Here is a 24701-nt window from a genome sequence, read left to right as displayed (position 1 = left end):
AGAAGCATGGAAAACTGAGGAGACCAATTGCATATTTTTCTTCAATGTTGGACCCAGTAGCTGTGGCCCTACCTGGGTGTTTGAAAGCATTAGCTGCTACATGCCGAAGTTTGGAACAGAGTGAGGGAATTGTGATGGGATATCCTGTGAAAGTGTTTGTACCTCATGATGTGGCAATCCTTTTAACAAGAAGTCGTACTCAGTATATGACACATAGTCGGCTGACTAAATATGAGAAAGTTATACTAGGTGCCACGAATCTAAGTCTTGTGAGATGTATAAATGTGAATCCTTCAACATTACTGCCTGATGCTGAGAATGTGGAAGTCAGAGATGAAGCAGATCATGATTGTCTGGATGTACTTGATTTCTGTACAAAACCTCGACCTGACATAAGAGATGTACCCTTACCAGAAAGTGATTTTGTTCAGTTTGTGGACGGGTCTTGTTTGAGAACAGATGATGGAGTGTTAAGTGCAGCATATGCGGTATGTACAGTTGCAGCAGTAATGGAAGCATCATATCTGAAAGGAGTAAAATCGGCACAAGTAGCTGAACTTGTTGCTTTGACTAGAGCATGCAAGATTGGAAAGAGTGTGAGAGTGACTGTGATAACTGACAGCCAGTATGGATTCGGAGTCGTACATGACTTCAGTCAAATATGGCTGCAGAGAGCATTTTTGACATCAAGTGGAACTCCCATTAAGAATGCTGAAGTAGTTGGAAAATTGCTTGAGGCGATATAGCTGCCTAGGCAATTGGCTGTTGTGAAGTGTGCTGCCCATAGTCAAAGTGGTGATTATGTCGCCACTGGCAACAAATACGCTAATGACATGGCCCAATACTGTGCACGAAATCAGAATTCCATTAATCGGGCTAAGGAAAGAGAAGTGATTTCTTGTTCCTTGATGTTTACTAACATTGTGGGAACATGGGAGGAAGTGAGACAATTACAGGAAGAAGTAGGAAATGAGGAAAAGATGCAATGGATAAAAGCAGGATGTGCACCAAGAGAGAAGGATGGAAGACCAGTCATGCCTGATAGCATGATGTCTGCCATGGCACGGATGTATCAAGGTTCGGGGACACATAGGGAGAGATGCTATGGTCAGGTCATTTAACCAAACCTGGTACAATGCAAAATTCAGACTTGTAGAAGAAAGTCTTTGTCAGAGATGCCTAATATGTCAGCAATACAATCCTGGAAGAAAGACAGTAGTGAGTCTAGGAACAATAGGTCGAGAAGGAGGGCCTTTTACCAGAATGCAAGTGGATTTCATTGAAATGCCTCCCTGTAACAGACTGAGGTATGTTTTGGTTATGGGCTGTCTGTTTTCCAGATGGGTAGAGGCATTCCCAACAAGAAGAAATGATGGGATGACAGTGGCAAAATTACTTTTGAGGGAATTTATCCCTAGATTTGGGTTCCCAGTGACAATTGAATCAGACCGGGGAGGACATTTCCATAATGAGATCATAAAACTGATTTGTGAAGCATTGAATGTACAACAAAAACTATATTGTGCCTACCGACCCGAGGCTTCTGGTGTGGTGGAACAGATGAATGGTACTATCAAAAACAGGATAGGGAAAATGTGTTTAGCCACAGGTATGAAATGGCCTGATGTCTTGCCTCTGGTACTCATGACTATTAGATCAATTCCAGATAGAACTACAGGGTTAAGCCCCCATCAAATCATCATGGGACGAGCCATGCGGCACATGTTTATACCAGTCAACAAGCTGATGACTATAACTGATGACATGGTGTTGGAATACTGTAAAAGCCTGGCTGACGCAGTTCATTCTGTGTTTCATCAGGTTGGAGCAGATGCCACCACCCTTGAAAAGAAGCCAGCCCATGATCTAAGCCCAGGGGACTGAGTGAGGATAAAAGTTCACAGAAGAAGAAACTGTTTGGTTCCAAGGTGGGGAAAACCAAGACAAGTCATCTTGATCACAACAACAGCTGTAAAGTGTGCAGGATTGAAAAACTGGATCCATGCAAGCCATACATTGAGAATTCCAAACCCAGTGGACATCACAGAAAAAGAGTATTTTGATGAATCAGAATCCAGTACTGAGTCAGATGACGGAGAGCCAAAAACAAAAGAAAACCCTGAAAGGGGGGAAGCAGAACAAAGTCTAACACATGTTCCAAGAAGTATTTCCCTGAGAAGAAGGTTACAGATCTCTGATACCAGTTCAGAGCCGAACAAGGAGCGCAGTGTTCAAGGGAAAAACAAGGGAAGACAAAAGAAAAAGACAGTGAAGAGACAATAAAAGAAATTCATGAAAAGGAAGTGCCAGATGAAAGATTGAGAGAAATTCCACCTGAAACAACACATTTAGATGGACAGGTGCCAGATACAGAGAGAGAGGGAAAGATTATTGCGGAAGACCCCCGAGGAGGTGTAGGGTATTCCAACATCCAGTTAGAAACAGGGACAAGTAGTCAGCAGGTTGCGTGACGGAGATTCGAGGAGGGACAGAAGTAGGGAAAACAAAAGAAGTGGTGGAAAAAGAAACTGTTGAGAGTAAAAAGCAAGTTGAAACAGAGTCGGATGAAAGCGAAGATGAAATACCTGAAGGTCGAGTTCTAAGGAAAAGAGCTTGGAGAACTGAAAAGAATGATAAAGGAAGTAGAATGAAAAGAGCAGCAAAAGATGATGTTTGGCCGAATAAAATAAAAAGATTGAGATACCGACTGACACAAGTAAATACACCAAGGGCTGAACAGGTGAATGAAGTGACAAGTCAGGTGAAGTCAAAAGACGAGGAAACCATTGAAATTAAAGAGCGCAAAAGAACCAGAAAACCTAACCAGAAGTATAAATCACCAGAATGGACGTATGTGGCCCTGTCTAAAGTAAAAGAAGAGGCGGGCAGCCAAGGAAATCCAGAGGTGGTTGTACCAGAAGTGGTGGAGGAAGACGAAGAATCGGAAATCCTGAGAGTCATCTTGTCCAATATTGGAGAAGAAGCGGATGTTCAGGACATTCTGTATATAGATCACGAAGGAAAAGTGAAAGATGATGAAATGCCAAACTAAATGATGAGGAAAACAACTGATGAAAAGACAATAAAAATACAGAAAAGGACAAAAGACTGGTAGAACCAAGTAGGTGCTTAGAGCCTTGGGTTCGAAAACTAGTTGTGAAGTAGAAGAGGCTACGTCAAAAGACACAGTCCATTTTAGCAAAGATGGCAAACGTAGATAGTAGAAAAGGTAGATGTACATTTATAAAGAGATGGTGTAAAATGTGTTGTTGTTGTACAGGATTATTAATGTTTCTATGGAGTGTACTTGCTCTCCTGATCTCATTTAAAGTTACTATAGATACAATAGAAGGACATAATGAAAACATAACTAATATAGGAGAGATTCAAAAGGTAGTTCCGACTAGAATAGATAAAAACTATTTACATAAAGATAGGTCTATAACTAATTTTTCTAATAATGTGTTTTCGAAATTGTTGTATGAATATGTAAAGACAATGGATGTAAGGAACTGCTATGTCTGCATGCAGTTACCTGCCTCTGTATCAGAGGGAGTGACTTATCACCACCTTCCAGTAACTTATGGAATAACATGTAGTGTAACAGCTAGTCTATTTTATCAAATAGGGAAATTAGAATATTATTTTTCAGATGTAGATACTATATTTTCACAAGTACCGTCAATTAACAAGCTAAACAAAGTAAGACCTGCAAAGGTATTAGGTGAATTTTTCTTAGAAACTAAAGAACTAACATTAGAATACATATTTGAAAACAATTTGACTTGCAGTTTAAAGAAAGAGGAAAATACATTTTTAGATATGGTTGAAGAAAGGAGACTGAAAATGCAAAGAAAGGCATCAGAAGGAAAGGTGGAGAAAACAGTCTGGGATGTAGAAATAGAAAAACACTTGGAAGGGGAAACTAGTCCAACTATGGCTTTAGATTGGTCTCAGAAAGGAAAATTGTGTATTAGAAGGAATAAAACTGCATATGATAATTATTTTGTAGGGAACAGCGAGTGCCATGATACATACCGAATCATGGGTGGATGGGGATTTAAAGGTGGAAAAGATCCAGTTTTTTCTGGTTTATATTTCATTTGTGGGAACAGGGCATATTATCGTTTGCCAGACCATTGGTATGGCACATGTTATGAAGGCCTGGTCTTTCCGAAGATTTTTCACATGGATAGAGGAGAAGATGGTGTACATATTTTAGGTAGTAATTTAGCACGTAGTAAGAGAGAATCTTGGTCAGAAATTGTAGGTGACATTTTTGGAGCATTAATACCGACAGTGGGAATATCTCTGAATGCAAACAAAATTAGAAGACTCAACAGTAGTGGATCGCTTGTCAACAAGCACCGCTGGAGGATTCTTATTGGTGAATACTAAAATGGTTGCCATGCGTGCTATGGTAATGCAAAATCGACTTGCACTTGATATATTATTGGCAAAAGAGGGTGGAGTCTGTGGAATGCTGAAAGTTCAACATTGTTGTACTTAAATTCCTGACGAAAGTAAAGATTTGAAAGTTTATATTAAAAATATTACAGAATTGCATGACGAAATTGTACCACTGGAGGTTGAAGGTGTATGGGAAAAGATTGGAAAGAAAGTATCAGCTATTAAAGATTTCTTAGTAAATTTAGGTAGTACGTTTTTAGGTAAGATATTATTTCCATTAACATGTGTGATTTTCATAGTATTAATAATAAGATTAGGGTGTATCTGTCGTAAAAAGAATAAAAACCAGAAAAAGTTAAAAAGAGAAAATTTAAGGAGAAAAGACGTAAAACAAGAGAGAATTTGATGAGATAGAATTGCAGGAAGTTAAGGAGAGTATGTACAAATCAGCAAAAAGAGAAGAGACAGGGGAAACTGAATTATGAATAAAAACAAGAAATCACTTTGAAATTCCGCAAAAGGGATACAAAAATTTGATGGTGTGGTGATAAAATCACCAAAGGGGTAATTGCTGGAGCGGGTAGTACAACATTTTGTATACCCCCCCATTTCTGCATGTTTATATTAATCCGAATAATCTATTAATTGTAATATTATTAATCTGTTTGAAGTGATATCTAACCAACAATATTAATGAAAGAATTACACGTGGGAGTTGCATTTGCATGGCTAAATTCATTTGTATACTTATATATGTACGCATACTAATAGTAGAAATTAGAATATTGCATGATATATGTTGCTTTTGTGATGTAATTGTAAATTGCACCAGATGACATCGTTGGGTGAATATAAACGCTTTGAATGTTGCTACCGTGCTAGATAATTACATACACATAGGGGAATTAGTGAGGGTTTAACATATTATTAGCCATTTCAATATTTTAATTACGTTTTGTGTTTGTTTTGCTTAAGTTGACCAATTTGGGCCTTCATAAAAATGGCCAACCCATGGACACGACGGCCTAGTCACTGGTCCACGAGGTTTCGGGTGAAGTGCGCCTACGCCACAGCCAGCAACGAGTGGCCTCGTCTTGACCTCATGTGAGATGTACCCATCAAGGACGCACTGGGAGAGTTGCCAATTTTGCTAAACAAAAGACTGTCTTTAAAACCAGAACCAGCAAGCGTGATGATCTAACTAAATAGACTATGTGAGAACTTCACCGAATGACCCAAAATCCTCCACTCAGGACTCAAACTGATTTGTGTTACATTTTGACATTACATTTATTATAAAAGATGGTAGAATAGAGAGGGACTCAGCTATGCTAAGCTATGCTATGCGATGCAAGGCGCCTTAAGGCTGGGAATGCTGACGCTGACGATGAGTACGGTGACACTGCTGGACAGCTGTTTATCCTGAACTTTTGACAGACTGAATTGCTGCCTGACTTTGATGAATTCTTTCCTACGACTTGATTGACTTAGAGGACGACTAATAGCCAGATTAGGTAAATATGATGATCGGTGATTTGGTTTATGACTTATTAAAATTGCAATTGATTAGATAAACAAAATTATTATTCTAACAAACAAATGTGTTGGGTGATTTATTTAGAGAAATTAGAATAAGATTAAATGTAGATTTAAGAATTGAGTCACCAAATATCCAATATCAACTAACTGATCCATCGACTAAATGGAGGGAATATCTCGAGGATCTGAGTTTAATAAAGGTACTTAATGTATGTTCAAGTAAATTAAGTTCTTTAGTTGAAAAGGTATTCCTTTCATGTCAGCGTTTGGACAATTTATCTCTCCTGTGAGAACGGATCAATGAAGTGTGAGTGTTGGTGTTATGGGCCCCACCAATGAATATTTTGAGTTAATGTACTAGTGTAATATTCGATCTGTGACGAAGGGAGGATTTAAAATTCCACGCTGCAACATGACCACGTTGTGTTTTGCGCCATTTCCTGTCGAAGGCACTAGGCTGACACATACAACTGAGGTACCATTTTTCTCGGAAGACTATGGGGAACGTGGGGTGGGTGTACATTTGTGGATCCACGCAGAGTCCATATCTTTCTACAACAGAAATGTGGGGAAAATTTGTTTTTTTTGCCAATTGTTTAGGTTTGCAAGGGATTCTGGGTAACAGAACCTGGTGGGAGGCAATCAAGTCACCCCATCCTGGATTCCCCTGGGTGTCTAGTTTTCAAAAATGTATAGGTTTGCTAGGTTTCTCTAGGTGCCGGCAAAGCTATGGTTAAAAAAACTACAGCTAGGCACTTTGCCAAAATTGTCATTTTTCATTGCGAAATTGAGGTGTGTTGACGTTGCCTTTTGCGCTGTTTCCTGTCGCGGGCACTAGGCTGACCCACACAAGTGAAGTGCTATTTTTTTCAAGAGACTTTGGGGGACGTGGGGTTGGTGGAAATTTGTGGATCCACGCAGATTCCAGAACTTTCCATCACAGAAATGTGGAAGAAATTTGTTTTTTTGGACAATTTTTAGGTCTCGCTGAGGCCAGTGCATGCGCTGGCTCGGAGAGAAATTTTGTAGTTGGGATTTTTAAAGTGCTGCCAGTGGCCTAAAGCTTGAGTGCACGTGAGTGTGCACGCGCGCAGCCGCCAATCACTGCTGCGCGCGCAACACTCGCGTGCACTCAAGCTTTAGGCCACAGGCAGTGCGCTCTCGCCGTCCGTCAACCATCCGCTTCCTTATCCTTTAACCACCTCAGTTTTATCTGTATCACAAGGAGCTTTGAAGCCGGAGGCGCAAGAGGCCTCTCACAATGTCGCGCTTAGCTGCCACTTTAAATAGTAACCCCAGAGCGAAGCCACGCTGCTGACGGGGGCAGCCAGCCCTCGCCTCTCCACAAACAGGTAACATTACACGCGCAGCGCTCTTTGACACTACAAACACACGCGCCCCCGTGACTCCTGGCGCGCTCACGCTATGCTGTGATGACCCTGCACAGTCCACCTCTCTCTCCTACACACACTCATGTGCGTGACCCCTCCACTATCCAACAACCTGAGTGCACGTGAGCGTGCACGCGCGCAGCCGCCAATCACTGCTGCACGCGCAACACTCGCGTGCACTCAAGCTTTAGGCCACAGGCAGTGCGCTCTCGCCGTCCGTCAACCATCCGCTTCCTTATCCTTTAACCACCTCCGTTTTATCTGTATCACAAGGAGCTTTGAAGCCAGAGGCGCAAGAGGCCTCTCACAATGTCGCGCTTAGCTGCCACCTTAAATAGTAACCCAAGAGCGAAGCCACTCTGCTGACGGGGGCAGCCAGCCCTCGCCTCTCCACAAACAGGTAACATTACACGCGCAGCGCTCTTTGACACTACAAACACACGCGCCCCCGTGACTCCTGGCGCGCTCACGCTATGCTGTGATGACCCTGCACAGTCCACCTCTCTCTCCTACACACACTCATGTGCGTGACCCCTCCACTATCCAACAACCTGAGTGCACGTGAGCGTGCACGCGCGCAGCCGCCAATCACTGCTGCGCGCGCAACACTCGCGTGCACTCAAGCTTTAGGCCACAGGCAGTGCGCTCTCGCCGTCCGTCAACCATCCGCTTCCTTATCCTTTAACCACCTCCGTTTTATCTGTATCCCAAGGAGCTTTGAAGCCGGAGGCGCAAGAGGCCTCTCACAATGTTGCGCTTAGCTGCCACCTTAAATAGTAACCCCAGAGCGAAGCCACGCTGCTGACTGGGGCAGCCAGCCCTCGCCTCTCCACAAGCAGGTAACATTACACGCGCAGCGCTCTTTGACACTACAAACACACGCGCCCCCGTGACTCCTGGCGTGCTCACGCTATGCTGTGATGACCCTGCGCAGTCCACCTCTCTCTCCTACACACACTCATGTGCGTGACCCCTCCACTATCCAACAACCCTATGATAAAACCCAACACCCTCGTGGTCAAAGCACCGTCTGAAGGCACTCCTGTGCACTCTGACCTCCACTTGCACTTCCGGATGCACCCTGGAAACACACCAAGCATGCACCCTTATCGGTGCCCGGGTGCCCCCCAAAATAATCCATGAATTGCGGCTCACACACAATGATTCGGTTCCATCTTGTATGTCTGCGAGCTAGAGTGATCTCTGTGTGCAGTGCATGCATGTCTATTCACTGGAGCCTACTATCACCTAGTTTTGTGTGCAAATTATATGCATATTTTGAATGTGTTGTGATTGTATTGCTGTGTATTGTAAGTAGTGTACCGTGTTGTTCGTTGTGTGTTTGACTGTTACTTTTTATATTGTGCCCTTTGGATTGTGGTGAAAAGTGTGTATTTTGGTTTCCTGAGATGTCTTTATGTACAGCACGTACACATAGTTGTGCATTGTTCTCTTATGTGTGCCCACTGCTTTGCAAGTGGCTGGACTGCTGTGCATTGGTGTGTGTGTGTGTGAGAGTATATTGTTACCCAATGTGTTTATATGCGTAATTACATTTTACACTTGGAACTATATGTAGCAGTCAGAGTTTGTTGCTCCGTGATCCGTGTACACTTGTTTGCTTGGACCCGTGCTGGGTTTAGGACTGTGGGTTGGTTCCACCTGCTGTGCGGGGCAATCTGTGTCTGGAAGGTATTGATTGTGGGCTGTTCGTTTCTTACTGACTGCTGTGTGCAGAGCTGTGTATTCCTTGCTCAGCATTTTTTTTTGTCCTCATTCATCCCAGGTCCATACCCCTAAATTTACGGAGATTTTGCACTTGTCTTTCCAAGGTAGCCATGCCTGAGGGGTAGTTTGCTTTCTCTCTCGGCGTGCATCAGCATATAACTGAGTATCGAGATACAGAGAAAAGGATGGATGTAATCATAGGACAAAGTTATGAACCATTCACTCACCAACATTACCTTGTTCCAACCAACTTGTTAGTGGTAACCAAATAGTATGTCTTTTAGAAGTCAGATGTGCGACATCCGTTCTTAATATGTATCTTAACAAGAAGAGCCATTCAGTATACTTTGGTGGGCACTGTATGATCCTTTCCTGTAAATCTCTCTACATGCTAAAATTATTAACTAGAGTAGTAGCTTTGTTTTTTCTTTACTCAGCTTTACTGGGCCCTCTGGGATTCCAAATATAATGAGGGAGAGGCTTACCTTAATGCATATCCCAAAAATGTTCTTCGAGGCCTTACCCACATTTTCCCAGAAGCTGTAGATCCCAGGACATTCTATAAACATGTGAACATCACTGGCCTTCTCTAGCTCACATTTTATACATTTAGCTGGTATCCTTTTTCCCATCTTCGATATCCTATCGGGCGTCCAGTATGCTTGGTTTATTGTTGCTTCCACCGTTGTCGCCCCCTCACGTTGCTTGTTGCCTTTTGCCCTATAAAGAATGTTCTATGGCGCAGCCAGCACTGGTCGCATTCTATTGCTTTTTAAAAAATAAATCTTTATATGTATCTTAATTTTAAGCTGCCTTTCAGGGACACACTCTAAGGGAGAATGTGTTTTTCAAGCATTCCCTCAACATGAGCCTGGGATTAACTTGACACAGTCTATCAGGGAGCACATTTAAACAAGCATTGGCATAGCCAATAGATCTCGCTTTTGGGACCCTATAAGTATTTAGTTATGCAGCACAATATCCTTGTTTTTATTTTACCACCATTTTTTCAATACGAAGTCCACTATTAAGGGCCTGATTCAGTGCTTAAAAAGCAGTCGTCCTTCAGTCAGAGCGTGGAGAGCTTTTTGTGTGCCAACTGATGGTCTACTGACCACCAGATTTAAAGATCATCGTGGGCTCAGTGCTGATCTCTGTACCTTTAGAGAAACCACCATCATGACGGATACTCTGAAGTTACAAAAATGTTTGTGGATAGCAGCCGTTGGATTTTAAACCAACCCCCACACTTTCTGTTTCTCAATAACAACTCCAAAGTGGGAGTTTGTTTTTTAACATCAACAAGATAATGACCCCGACACCCAAAGTTTTTTACCTCAGTGTGGGGTCATTATTTTTTTCAGTCCTTGGCTGCCACATTTTAAATGGCAGTGACAGAAAGAAGAACAAGCATTTGCAATGCAATAGGTCTCGCATTACTGAATGTTTGAGCTATTGGTGTTGCATTATTATTAGCAATGCCAATAGCTCAAACTTTAATAATGCGAGACCTATTGCATTGCAAATGCTTGTTCAAGTTTGCAAGGGAATCTGGGTAACAGAACCTGGTGCGAGGCAGTCAATTCACCCCGTCCTGGATTCCTCTGGGTGTCTAGTTTTCAAAAATTTATATGTTTGCTAAGTTTCCCCAGGTGTCAGCAGAGCTAGGGTTAAAAAACTACAGCTATGCACTTTGTCAAAAAAGGCTCATTTTTCACTGTGAAATTGAGGTGTGACCACGTTGTGTTTTGCGCCGTTTCCTGTCGCAGGCACTAGGCCGACCCACACAAGTGAGGTACTATTTTTCTCGGAAGACTTTGAGGAACGCGGAGTGGGTGGAAATTTGTGGATCCACGCAGATTCCAGAACTTTCCACCACAGAAATGTGGGGAAAATTTGTTTTTTTTTACAATTGTTTAGGTTTGCAGGGGATTCTGGGTAACAGAACCTGGTGGGAGGCAGTCAAGTCACCCCGTCCTGGATTCCTCTGGGCGTCTAGTTTTCAAACATGTATAGGTTTGCTAAGTTTCCCTAGGTGTCAGCAGAGCTAGGGTTCAAAAAGTACAGCTAGGCACTTTGCCAAAAAAGGAGCATTTTTCATTGCCAAATTGAGGTGTGTCCACGTTTCGATTTGTGCCGTTTCCTGTCGCGGGCACTAGGCTGACCCACACAAGTGAGGTACCATTTTTCTCAGAAGACTATGGGGGATGTGGGGTGGGTGGAAATTTGTGGATCCACGCAGATTCCAGAACTTTCCACCACAGAAATGTGGGGAAAATGTGTTTTTTTGGCTAATTTTTAGGTTTGCAAGGGATTCTGGGTAACATAACCTGGTGGTAGGCAGTCAAATCACCCCATCCTGGATTACCCTGGGTGTCTAGTTTTAATAAAGGTATAGGTTTGCTAGGTTTCCCTAGGTGCCAGCAGAGCAATGGTTCAAAAACTACAGCTTGGCACTTTGCCAAAAAAAGGTAATTTTTCACTGCGAAATTGAGGTGTGTCCACGTTGCATATTGCGCTGTTTCCTGTTGCGGGCACGAGGCCGACCCATACAAGTGAGCTCCTATTTTTCTTGGAAACATATGAGGCGCGTGGGGTGGGTGGAAATTTGTGGATCCACGCAGATTCCAGAACTTTCAACCACAGAAATTAGGGGAAAATGTGTTTTTTTGCCAATTTTTTAGGTTTGCAAGGGATTCTGGGTAACAGAATCTGGTGGGAGGCAGTCAAGTCACCCCATCCTGGATTCCCCTGGGTGTCTAGTTTTCAAAAATGTATAGGTTTGCTAAGTTTCCCTAGGTGTCAGCAGAGCTAGGGTTCAAAAACTACAGCTAGGCACTTTGGCGAAAAAGGCGAATTTTTCACTGCGAAATTGAGGTGTGACCACGTTGCGTTTTGTGCCGTTTCCTGTCGCGGGCACTAGGCCGACCCACACAAGTGAGGTACCATTTTTCTCGGAAGACTGTGGAGGACGCGGGGTGGGTGGAAATTTGTGGATCCACGCAGATTCCAGAACTTTCCACCACAGAAATGTGGGGAAAAGGTGTTTTGTTTTGACACATATTTTAGGTTTGCAAGGGATTCTTTGTAACAGAACCTGGTGGGAGGCAGTCAAATCACCACATCCTGGATTCCCCTGGTTGTCTAGTTTTAAAAAATGTGTAGTTTTGCTAGATTTCTCTAGGTGCCGGCAGATCTATGGTTCAAAAACTACAGCTAGGCACTTTGCCAAAAAAGGGTAATTTTTCACTGCGAAATTGAGGTGTGTCCACGTTGCGTTTTGCGCCGTTTCCTGTCTCGGGCACTAGGTCGATCCACACAAGTGAGGTACCATTTTTCTCAGAAGACTTTGTGAAACACGGGGTGGGCGGAAATTTGTGGATCCATGCAGATTCCAGAACTTTCCACCACAGAAATGTGTTTTTTTTGGACAATTTTTTAGGTTTGCAAGGGATTCTGGGTAATAGAACCTGGTAGGAGGCAGTCAAGTCACCCAATCCTGGATGTCTAGTTTTAAAAAATGTATAGGTTTGCTAGGTGTCCCTAGGTGCCGGCAGAGCTAGGGTTAAAAAACTACAGCTAGGCACTTTGCAAAAAAAGGGTAATTTTTAATTGTGAAAATGTTGTGTGTTCAAGTTGGGTTTTGAGCCATTTCCTGTCGTGGGCACTATGCCTTACCACACAAGTGAGGTACTATTTTTATCGGGAGACTTAGGGTAATTCAGATTTGTAAGGCAACTGTTATTCCCTATTGACTTTCGATGCATTTCTGCCTTCCAAATGAAAGACATTGTGTAAAAAAGAAGTCATTTTGAAAAATGGCCGATAATTTTCATGCAAGTATGAGTATTCCCAATTTCGAAAATGTGCAAATATCTACTGTTTCTAAACTCTATAATTTGTTCCCATTTCAGAAATACATAGGTGTCTTTCATACCGATTTATCCATGTATACATTTTCCCACAATAATTGCTATATATCCGATGCATAATAAAAAGCCATTGCAAATTGCTGCTCAGTTTTGACTCTGCGTTCGTCGGGTTCTTGGTGAACCTTCAAGTCCTATATATCCCCACAACCAGAAAGGTCCAGCGGATGTAATGGTATATTGCTTTCAAAGAGCTGTCATAATTAGAAGAAGTTACAGGTGAAAACATAGACACAGAAGGCCATTTTTTTCAACTAATTTTAAATTTTTTCTATAGTTAACTGTTAGTTTCTATAAAGAAACCTTGAAGGATCTACACAAATTACCACTTACTGAATTTAGAATTTTGTCTACTTTTCTAAAATGTATAGCTTTCCAGGATCCATTATTGCTTTCATACCCATTTTTACCATTAACTGGAAGGAGGTTGAAAGCACAAAAAATAGCAAAAATAGGCAATGTCCCAGGAAAATGCCAAAACTGTGTAAAAACTTTTGGTTTTCTGACAAAAGTCTGTCATTCCGTAAAAGCTGGGAAAATTGTGATTTCAGCCCCACAAACCCTTTTTTGATACCACTTGCAGGGAAAAACCCAGGTGCTTTCATTTGCAGCCCTTTTTTCCAATTTCCCCCCCCAAAAACAAAATGTTGCTGTATTTTGGCTAATTTCTGGGACCCCCTCCATGGAAATCGACAAACCCTGGTTACTTTTAGAATCCTCAGGATGTTGGAAGAAAAGGACGCAAATTTGGCATGGATACCATATGTGGTCAAAAAGTTACAGGGGCCTAAGCGCGCACTACCCCAAATAGCCAAAAAAAAGGCTTAGCACAGGAGAGGGGGGGGGGGGGGGAGGAGGCCTAGCAGCGTATATTACCCAGCTTAGGAGTGACTATTGCCTCTCTTCTGTAATGATTGCTTACATTTAAATGATGTATTTAGCGATCCTATTACTTCTTAAATCAGGAATATCTCTTCTGATTAATGTTCTTTATTTCTTCTTTCCTTTTAGGTTAACTGTCACCTTTAGATAATCGAGGACAAAAGGATAAAGTACCCAGAGCGCTAGTAATGGTAAGGATAACTGGAAATAAGCAGTAACTAGAACTACCTACTATATGTATATATGTACATGTATTACAGGAACTCAAACTCAATTTGACCTCTCAAAATAACTGACTAAACTTCTACTCGAATGTTGACTGAATTCTCACTCCACGATAAATGTTCCTTCCTTCGAGCTCCGATAGCGTTTAAAACAGAAACTATACTGGTTACTTGTGCTGACTCTTAATTCTCATAAAAGAGCATACGCAACTCGAAGCTCTAACTACAAGACAGCGGCTCCCTCTATCGGGCAATTAGAGAGTAACACAACTCTAATTATTTCCAACGGACATGCGCGACTAGAAAACACTGAAACGCCTTACCACTAAAGCGCATGTGTGAAACAACTCCCAGGTAGCTTTTCCTGAAGACGCGACATCGGGAACAACAACGCCTGCTACCCTGACTGGCTTTTCGCGGCGAACACAAGAACGAATCCTATTCCCTCAATATCCTCAGGTGAAGTGCGCAGACCATTGAGCCTTCGCTCCTAACGTTCTAAACTGACTTCTTGAATTTCCATAAACTAGAATGCAACTTAATGGATGGCTCGCTTGGCGGCCATCTTGAATAACCTTCTTTGCATCTTTCAGGTTTTAGTTATTCCCTTACTGAAGGACCAAAGGGATATAACGTTCACAGATTGCTGGTTTTTAGTAGATGACCTAGGGGTTCTGACAGTACCCCACCGCAAGGGTGACTCCACCTGTGTGGGTTTTTCAGGGAATTTTCTATGAAAGGCCCTAATTAAACGTGGAGCGTGGACATCAGAAGCCAACTCCCACGATCTCTCTTCAGGGCCATAACCTTTCCAATCTATTAAGTAATAGACTTGGCCCTTGCTTTCTTTTGAATCTAAAATGTGTTTTACCTCAAATTCAGTTCCTGTCTCAGTTTGTATGGGTTTTGGGGGCAGAATCGTTCTTAGATTTTTAGATACCTTTTTCAACAAAGATACTTGAAAGGCTGGGTGTATGCGCAGTGTCTCAGGAAGTGTCAACTTATAGGCTAAGGTACTTAAATTCTTTTGTATTTCAAAAGCGCCCATAAACCTGGGTTGTAGTTTCCTGTTCCCCTTAAGTCTCAGATTCTTTGAATTTATCCAGACCCTGTCTCCAACCTTGAAATCTGGCTCCTTCCTTCTCTTTCTGTCTGTATACTGCTTATAAGTCTCCCTAGCCTTCAGTAAGTTATCTGTTGCTGATTGGTGTAAACTAGCCATGTGTTGCACTAAATCCTTCACTGCCGGTACATCTATTTCTTGGAAATTTACTGAAAGGCTGGGATGTCTGCCTGTGTTCAACTAAAAAGGTTAAATAACCTGTGGAAGCATTCTTTGCATTATTATTGGCAGATTCCGCTGCCCAAAGGTATTCCAGCCAATCTCCCTCTGGGTTCAACAAATAAAATCTCAGATACTGTTCTAGCTCTTGATTTGCTCTCTCCGTCCGACCATCTGATTCGGGATGATAACTAGTGCTATATCTTGTTTCAATGTTCAATTTTTCAGTAAAGGCCTTCCAGAAATGTGATATGAATTGAAAGCCTCTGTCTGAAATTAGAGTTTTAGGAATTCCATGAGCTTTCACAATATTCTGACTAAAGACTTGTGCTAGCTTTTTAGCTTTTGAAACTCCCTTTAGTGGTATAAAATGAGCCATTTTTGTAAAAGCATCTACACATACTAAAATTGTGTCAAACCCCTGACTAGAGGGTAGGTCTAGAGTCACTGTATGCCAAGGATAAGGTGTATTTGGCAGCGGTTTCAATAACCTCTGTGGAGACTGCCTTTCTGGTTTTCACCGAGCGCAAGTTTCACAAGTAGCCACATACTGTTGTATATCCTTACTCATATTAGGCCACCAGAATCTTTTTTTCACCAAGTCCTCTGTCTTCTGCATTTCTTTATGTCCTGCTAACACATGATTGTGACACTCTTGCAGTGCTTTCTCTTGCAAGACTGTAGTGGGCAAATACAGGGCTCCATTATGATATGGCAACTTTTCTCGAATCTCTCGAACCATTTCTTGATCTGCCCACTCCTGCATCTCACTCTGACTCATCAAATTCAGCACATTATTTTCCATGGACTCTTGCAAAACCGCTCCTATGACTCTTTCTTCTGCCATGATATTTTGATTTTTCATCTCTTCCTGTACTTCTCCAGTACTTAACCTGGACAGAGCATCAGCCTTTCCATTCTTTGACCCAGATCGATAAGTTATCATAAAATCATAGTCCGCAAAATACAGGGACCAACGAAGTTGCTTTGGAGGTAGGGTTCTTCCAGACTTAAAAAACTTTAAGTTCCGATGATCGGTGTAAACCGTGACAGTATGTTTTGCCCCCATAAGATAGTGCCTCCATTCTTTAAAGGCATCTTTTATGGCCAATAACTCTTTTTTGGTGATTGTATAATTTACCTCTGCCGGGGTTAATTTTCGGGATCGAAATGCAACTGGGTGCAATTGTCCTGTTCTTTTATGCCTTTGTGACAAGATTCCTCCTAGGGCCAGATTCGAAGCATCTGTCTCAACATAGAAGGGCTGTGATGGATCCGGGCAAAGCAAGATTGGTGCTGTTGTGAAGTATTTTTTCAGGCTAGTAAATGCTTCTTCTGCTTCTGTCGTCCATTCAAAAGGAACTCCTTTCTTTAAAAGTCGGGTTAGAGGGATTAACTTCTTGGAGAACTCTTGAATACATCTCTTGTAAAAGTTTGCAAAGCCAATAAAGCTTTGTACCTCTTTCACCGTCTGTGGCGACTTCCAGTCCAAAACTGCTTCAATTTTGCGTTCATCCATTGTGATTCCTTCTGGTGACAGGACAAATCCAAGAAACTCCACAGAGGTCACACTAAATGCACACTTTTTCCAATTTCACAAAGAGGTTGTTCTCTCATAATTTCTGCAGCATTCCTCTCACTTGACCTTCATTACTTTCTCTTGAGTCGAAGTATATCAGGATGTCGTCGATATATACTATCGCACACTGGTCAATATAATCCTTCAAGACATCATTTATGAACTGCTGAAATGCTGCCGGGGCATTACAGAGGCCATAGGGCATCACCTGGTATTCATATAGCCCATACCTTGTTCTGAATGCAGTTTTCCACTCGTCTCCTTCTTTTATACGGCCAAGATGATATGCCCCTCTCAAATCTAGTTTTATAAAAACCTGTGAGCCTTTCACTTGATCAAGAAGGACTGAAATCAAGGGTAAAGGATAGCGATTCTTTACTGTAATGCGATTGACTTCTCTGTAATCTATACAAGTTCTCAATTTGCCGTACTTCATTGGAATAATAAAAACGTGGGGAAGATACAGGAGATTGAGAGGGTTTGATGAATCCATTTTCTAGATTTTTCTGTAGATATTCTTTCAAATGCTGATATTCCTTCTCTGTAAGTGTGTAAATTTGGCTGCAAGGTAAGTTGGCACCAGGTTCTAGCTCGATTTTACAATCATAAGCCCTGTGTGGGGGATGCTTCTCTGCTTTTACTTCACTAAAACATCTTGGAATTCCTCATACTCTCTTGGAATTTCTGTAGTATGTATAACACATACCATTGCTCCTCCTTGACATAAATGGGTTGCAGGAGTAGACCCCTGCTTATCCTCCAGGTTCCTGTAACCATTTTCCTTACAGTAATCAGACGTCAATGTTATAGTACGTGCACACCAATCTATTGTGGGATTATGCTTGGTGAGCCAGGGCAAACCCAAAATTAACTGGAACTGCGGGGTGTCTAGAAGGTTAAATTGTAAGATTTTACAATGGCCATACACTGATAGTAGTTCCACTGGCTCTGCGTGACTAACACCGGTCCTGATGATAAATTGATACAATCTACTGCTCTGACAGCCTCACTCTTCTCTTTTCGTATTGATTTTAATCCTATTTGTTTTGCGAACTTTAAATTACAAAAGTTGCCCGTGGCCCCAGAGTCCACCATCACTGTGATACCATCTAACTGACTTTCTCCAAACTCAATTGACATGTGCATAACTAAATGAGGAGAAGAGGATTGCAGGGCGTTTGCTAAAGAATGATTCTTTGGAGTTGTGTCTGAAGCCGCATCCATCAGTCCAACTCCTCCTACTGATGGTGCTGAGAGTTTTCCTTCTGCATCGTTCCAGGCTTCTTGGGACAATTGCAAACAAAATGCCCACCAGCTCCACAATAACGACATATTTTATTTAATCTCAATTTTTCTTTCTCTTCCTTAGATAGCAGCCCCCGAATTGTTACAATTTGCATTGGCTCAGCACCATGCGATCCTTCTGTAACCTTAGAAACTTCTAATCTTGCTCGATCAAACCTGGGCACCCTGGAACAAACATCTCCCCTATTCTCTCCTCGCTTTTCCTTCTGTCGAAAGTCTATTTCCAATACCAAATCTATGAGGGCTGATATTTCTGTTGGTCTGTTTGGTACTTGGGTTAGTGCATCTTTAAGTTCATCTTTCAAACCACGATAAAACACTGCTGCCCTCTTGTTCTTAGGACATTCTGTTTCTGCTATTAATTTATTGTACTGGGCCAAATAAGCAATTAAGTCTCTATTCCCTTGTTTTAATTTCAGCAACTCGTTATCTGTGGCTTGTGAAACTTTCCATTGGTCAAATATCCTGAGGAATTCTTTTATAAACTTATCCAAATCATATAGAATTGGGTCATTTCGTGAAACTAATGGCATCAACCAGGAGGCAGCATCCCCACTGAGATAGGATAGTATAAAGGCCACTTGTGATTGCACATCCGGGAAAACCTCCGGGCGACACATAAAATGCAAGGTGCACTGTGTCCAAAATATTTGCGCCTTTTGCGGATCTCCATTGAACCGCTCAGGAGGTGTCAGAGGAATTACTGGGGACAAAGAACGAATAATCTGAGTGGTAACTTTTGCCTGTGAACTTGCTGTGTTACTAGTAGTATCTAAAGGGGAAGAAGGGAATTTTAAACTGGTTTCTGGCACAAAGCTACTCATTTTAATTGCTAAATTTGATGTCTCTCTTCTAGAATTCATTATCTCTTGTTTTAAATCTGTTCTCCTCTCTAACTACCATTAATTCTTTTTGTATTCCCTCTAAAACTTCGCCTAATTTCTTTTGGTCTAAACCTTCTGCCATTCTGTTCGGGTGCAAAAGCAACGTGGGCACTTCACTCTGTCAGAGCGATACCAATCGATGCGCAGGAACAGAATGACGCAGTTCCCATTGCCCCTCTCAGACTTTCCAGTCACACTTTTTGCTGAAATGTAGCTGGAGAACCCAAAGGGGGGAAGGGGTAGGGGACAGAAGAGACTGCCACTCCGTCGTCTATTCTTCTCTTGCTGGTTCTTGTCATTAGTCGTTTTCAGCTTTTCATTATATTTTTATATACATTTGTTTTATAAACTGAAAATATGACACTGTCATTATTACCTCAAATTAAGATAATATATTATGTTAAATTCCTAAATACTCTATGTATCTTACCCAGCTTAAGAGTGACTATTGCCTCTTCTGTGATCATTGCTTAAATTTAAATGATGTATTTAGCGATGCTATTCCTTCTTAAATCAGGACTATTTATTCTGATGAATGTTCTTTATTTCTTCTTTCCTTTTAGGTTAACTGTCACATTTAGATAATCGAGGACAAAAGGATAAAGTATCCAGAGCCCTCGTAATGGTAAGTATAGCTGGAAATAAGCAGTAACTGGAACTAGTTACTATATGTATATATGTACATGTATTACAGGAACTCAAACTCAATTTGACCTCTCAAAATACCTGACTAAACTTCTACTCGTATGCCGACTGAATTCTCACTCCACGATAAATATTCCTTCCTTCGAGCTCCGATAGCATTTCAAACAAACTATACCAGGTACTTGTGTTGACTCTTAATTCTTATAAAAGAGCATGCGCAACTCGAAGCTCTATCTACAAGACACAGGCTCCATCTATCTGGCAACTAAAGAGTAGAACAACTCTAATTAGTTCCAACTGACATGCACAACTTGAAAACACTGCAAAACAAATTACCGCTAAAGCACATGTGTGAACAACTCCCAGGTAGCTTTTCCTGAAGACGTGACGCGACACTAAACGTCGGGAACAATGACTCCTGCTACCCTGACTGGCTTTTCGTGGTGAACACAAGAACTAATCCTATTCCCTCAATATCCTCAGGTGAAGTGCGCAGACCGTTGAGCCTCCGCTCCTAACGTTCTAAACTGACTTCTTGAATTTCCATAAACTAGAATGCAACTTAATGGATAGCTCGCTTGGTGGCCATCTTGAATAACCTCCTATGCCTCTTCCAGGTTTTAGTTATTCCCTTACTGAAGGACCTTAGGGAAATAACGTTCACAGATCGCTGGTTTTTAGCAGATGCCCTAGGGGTTCTGACAATCTTAATGTAAATTTCTCTAAATCCCACACAATGATTATGGGCACCAAACCAAGAAAACCCAAAACACATTATTTTGAAGGAAATGAAATAACTTGGGTTACTACATTGTCGTATCTAGGCGTCTTGTTTGACGATAGGAGCACCTGGGTACCGCAAAATAAAGCTAAGAGAAATGCCATGGTCAGATCGACAGTAGCGGTGCTTGATTTTGCACGCAGGTTGGGGGCAAAGCCAGTGCAAGCAATGCTAAACATATATAGAGCAAAAAGTATAGTTATTTAAAATTATGGCTCAGAAATCTGGGGATACAAGGATGCTGAAGAGCTTCAAATAGTTGAAAATACATCTCTGAGAAGCCTGCTCTCAGTTCCACAATCAATACCTTCTTATATTATTCATCAAGAAATGGGTATTGGTTTCGTGTCAGATTTGATCGTGAATTTTTGATCTGGACCAATCCTGAATTAGAAATGAATTGGGAGATCATGCGTGATTGTCTAGCACTGCATAGAGCAAGCAGTATCCCCTGGTTGAGTCACGTAAAAAGCACAGTAATGTTATTAGGACGCCCTGAGATCTTTGATATGCCAGAAAAACTACTTAAAGATTTGTCGTAGGCTAAGATTTCCTTCCTACGCTTGGCACATGTAGAAAGAGAGGCTAGAGAGCTGATGAAACCGACAGTTCGGGCCCATTAAATAGTAAAAACTACCCACTCCATGGAGCCTTACTTAGAGATAGCAACTAAGCCCCAACATCGTTTCGATTTAGACTTAACTATCTGCATATTTTACTGGCCAAACCTCAGGGGTGGAGAAAGGCGGAGGATATGGGTCCCTGCACCTCTGACAATTTCTCCACTCAAGACACCTTTCACTTTGTTTTGCTTTGTGAGCATTATTTGCACATTCGTAAACGTTTAATTTTACCAATTTTGAATAACAAAGGCTTTTTGCAGGCTTGGCCAGCTTTATATATTTGAAGATGCTGAATAATCCATGGGAAATTTTTTATGTTGCTAGCTTCTTGGCGGCGGCAGTTAGAGAAAGGAAAAAAAAGGGGGTCCATATGACCCTATATATCAAATGCTCATTCCCTTTTTCACTTAAAATGAATTACCTGTAAACTTGGTTGATGAATATTATGCACTGTAAACGTATTCCTTTTTAAACTTTTTATTTATGTACAGTTTGTAACTTGGACCATATATTTTGTTTGATTGATTTTTACTCATTGATTATGTATTACTCTGTTTTATCAATGGATTTTTTAGCATGCTTTTATGGTTTTAATTAACCAAATAAAGTGATTATGACTGACTGACTTTGAGGCTACTGGGCCTCATGGCCTCCTGCATCCTGCTGGTGGATCATGCCAGGTGGCATATGCGGGCTCTGCAGTGGGACCTGAAGTTCCAGTGGGCGCAGCATCAGGGGAATCTTTCTGATGGCGTCCAGATCTCGGAGGGCACTGCACACCAATTGCAATGGTGGCTAACAAACCAGGGTTGGGTCAACGGCAGATTCCTCTCCCTTACCCAACCAGACTTCACGTGGTGACAGATGAGTCACTTCTGGGATGGGGTGGCCTCATGGGAGAGGCAGAGATCCAGGCTCCACATCAACCTTCTGGAGCTCCGGGCGATCCGTCTTGCACTGAAAGCATTCCTTCCTTCTGTCAAGGGAAGAGTAGTGCAGGTGTTCACAGACAACATCACCACCATGTGGTACTGCAACAAACAGGGCAGGGTGGGGGTCATATACCCTATGTCATGGGGCTGTCCACCTCTGGACGTATCTGGAACATCAGAGCATGTCCTTGGTGGTTCAACACCTGACAGGTTCCCTGAACGCCAGGGCAGACAAACTCAGCCGCTGGTGCATGATGAATCACAAATGGCATTTTCACTCGGAGGTGGTGCAAGGTCTCTTTCAGCAGTGGGGAGTGCCTTGGTTAGATCTGTTCGCCACCGAAGACAATGCGCAATGTCAGCAGTTCTCTGCGTTGAAATTTCCAAGTTGGCAGTTGCTCGCGGTTCTTTTCATAGCAAGTGGAATTGCGGTCTTCTATAAGCTTTTCCGCCTATATCACTTCTACCCAGAGTGCTGAAGAAGATCAAGCGCGACTGGGCCCAAGTCATCCTTGGGCTCCAGACTGGGCACGAAGAGTCTGGTATCCCAAGCTCTTGAACATGGCTATCGATCCTCTGATCAGACTGCCTCTTCGGGAGGATCTTCTGTGGCAGCAGCAGGGGACGGTCCTGCACCCGAACCTGTCCAGCCCCCAACTCCTTGTGTGGAGGTTGAGCGGCGACTGTTGACAGCTTTTGACCTTCCTCCCGAAGTCTGTAAAGTCATCTTGGCAGCCAGGTGTCCCTCCACTAAAACGTTATACTCCTGTAGATGGAACAAATTTGTGGCATGGTGCACAGCAAAGGCTGTGGATCCCCTTTCTGCCCCTCTTTCAGAGGTTCTCCTCTTCATTCTTTCTTTGGCCCAGCAGGGCTCTGCTCTGGGCAACTTTAAAGGCTATCTTTCGGCCATTTCGACCTTTCTTCGCCTTTCTGATCAGCCTTCTCTTTTTACGTGCCCTATTGTAAATGCCCTATTGTAAATAGATTTCGTAAGGGCATTACTCACCTCTTTCATCCTATTCCTTTCATAATGCCCCAGTGGGACTTGAATCTGGTCTTAACTTAACATATGTGTGCTCCTTTCGAGCCTCTACGTAATTGTCCTCTCAGACTCTTTTTTTTTTTGTTGAAAAATCTGTTTATTGTTTTGCAAATTTTACAGCTTACAGACGGGCACCAGCACTCAATTAACATTGACCATATCATAAAGCAGTAGGCTAGAACAGAAGAGCCGTACCGTGAAACATGGGGACCTCTCACCCGACAGTCAATGGTTTTAATGACCAAGTGGTAATAATACGAACCACAGTACGATACACAATATCATGCTTTGGTATGATCGGTCCAGTGGTATAGTGCACATAGTCTACAAAATCCATCAGGATACTTGAGGGTACAGATAATAAAAGAGAACATAAACAGGAGACAGAACGTCAAGAACCCCCAGCAACCAAGAACAGCAGCAGAGTCCGACCTGCAAACGTATATTTCACATTATTTCCCCAGCCCTTCTGCCCCACCCCTCCCACAAGCACCCCTCAAATGAGCAGTCCCACATAGGAAACCCGGTATTGTCCACCCTGGGCATGAGGCATTACGCAGCTGACTACTTGGCAGGCTAACAGACCGCATGCACCCACTCACCAATCTCCGGGGACACCCCTCCCCCCAGGGCAGTGTGTCTCTCCGCCGTGTCCCCCTCAATCTGTGTCAAGGCCTGCAGGAGACCTTCCCACTGTGTCGTGATAGGTGTCCTCCGAAGTCCCAGTGTTTCCTCCCTCAGGAAAGCTATGCCTTCCGCCTTGGCCCGTGCCCGGAGTGAAAACCACCATGCCCGCGTATATGGTGGATCCGGTGCCTTCCAGTGTTTGGTGAGTAGCCATTTAGCCACCACCAACCCCAAGTCGAGGAAACGGGAGGTGACTTTCGTGGCTAGCGTTCTGCGGAATAGGTGTAGTAGGTAGACGGGCCACTCAAACGGTATGGTACGGCCTGTGCGTATATGCAGCGCCTCGTGGACTGACTCCCAATATGGGCGTAGCTTGCGGCAACTCCACAGCATGTGCACCCAACTCCGCGCAGCGGGGGCAAGCCGTGTCTATGCGATGGAAGTATCTATTAATCATTTCGGTGTGAGGTACGCCCTGTGGAGTAGAAACAGCTGTATCTGGCGGAACCCCATGTTGTGGGGTATGCGTGTTGGGCTCTGTAGCATCTTGCCCCATTCCCTATCGTCCAGTGGCCTCCCCAGGTCTATCTCCCATTTGCGGTGAAGCGGCTCTAGACTGATCGCCGCGTGAGTGCGGAGGGAGGCCGCAAACCACCGTATCAAGGGCCTACCCTGCCCCATCACATGTAGATACTGTATGGTGAGGTGTTGGCCCGGTTCCACCGCCATGTCCCCCCATCTAGCAGTCAATGTCGCAACCAGGGAACGGTGTCTGAGGAATTGCCCAGGTGGCAGGCCTGCCTCATCGACCAGGGATTCGTAGTCCATGAGAGTGCCGTCCCGATAGAGGTCACCCAGGGTCTGTATGTCTGCTGCATGCCACTCCGTTAGCTCA

General features: G+C 42.9%; 1 long non-coding RNA gene across 1 annotated transcript in view; it reads left to right on the top strand.

The window, feature by feature from the left end:
- Positions 1–19780, top strand: part of LOC146805222 (uncharacterized) — a 112058-nt gene extending 92278 nt beyond the window's left edge. Inside the window, exons 2-3 of the long non-coding RNA XR_014967437.1 lie at positions 14009–14070; positions 19717–19780. This is a non-coding gene — a long non-coding RNA (uncharacterized LOC146805222). The remainder of the gene's footprint in view (positions 1–14008; positions 14071–19716) is intronic.
- The last annotated feature ends 4921 nt before the right edge of the window (positions 19781–24701 follow it).

Source organism: Triturus cristatus, chromosome 8, assembly GCF_964204655.1.
Source record: "Triturus cristatus chromosome 8, aTriCri1.1, whole genome shotgun sequence".
Taxonomy (NCBI): Eukaryota; Metazoa; Chordata; class Amphibia; order Caudata; family Salamandridae; genus Triturus; species Triturus cristatus.
Note: the sequence above shows the minus strand (reverse complement) of the source record. Positions and strands in the feature narration are given on the sequence as shown.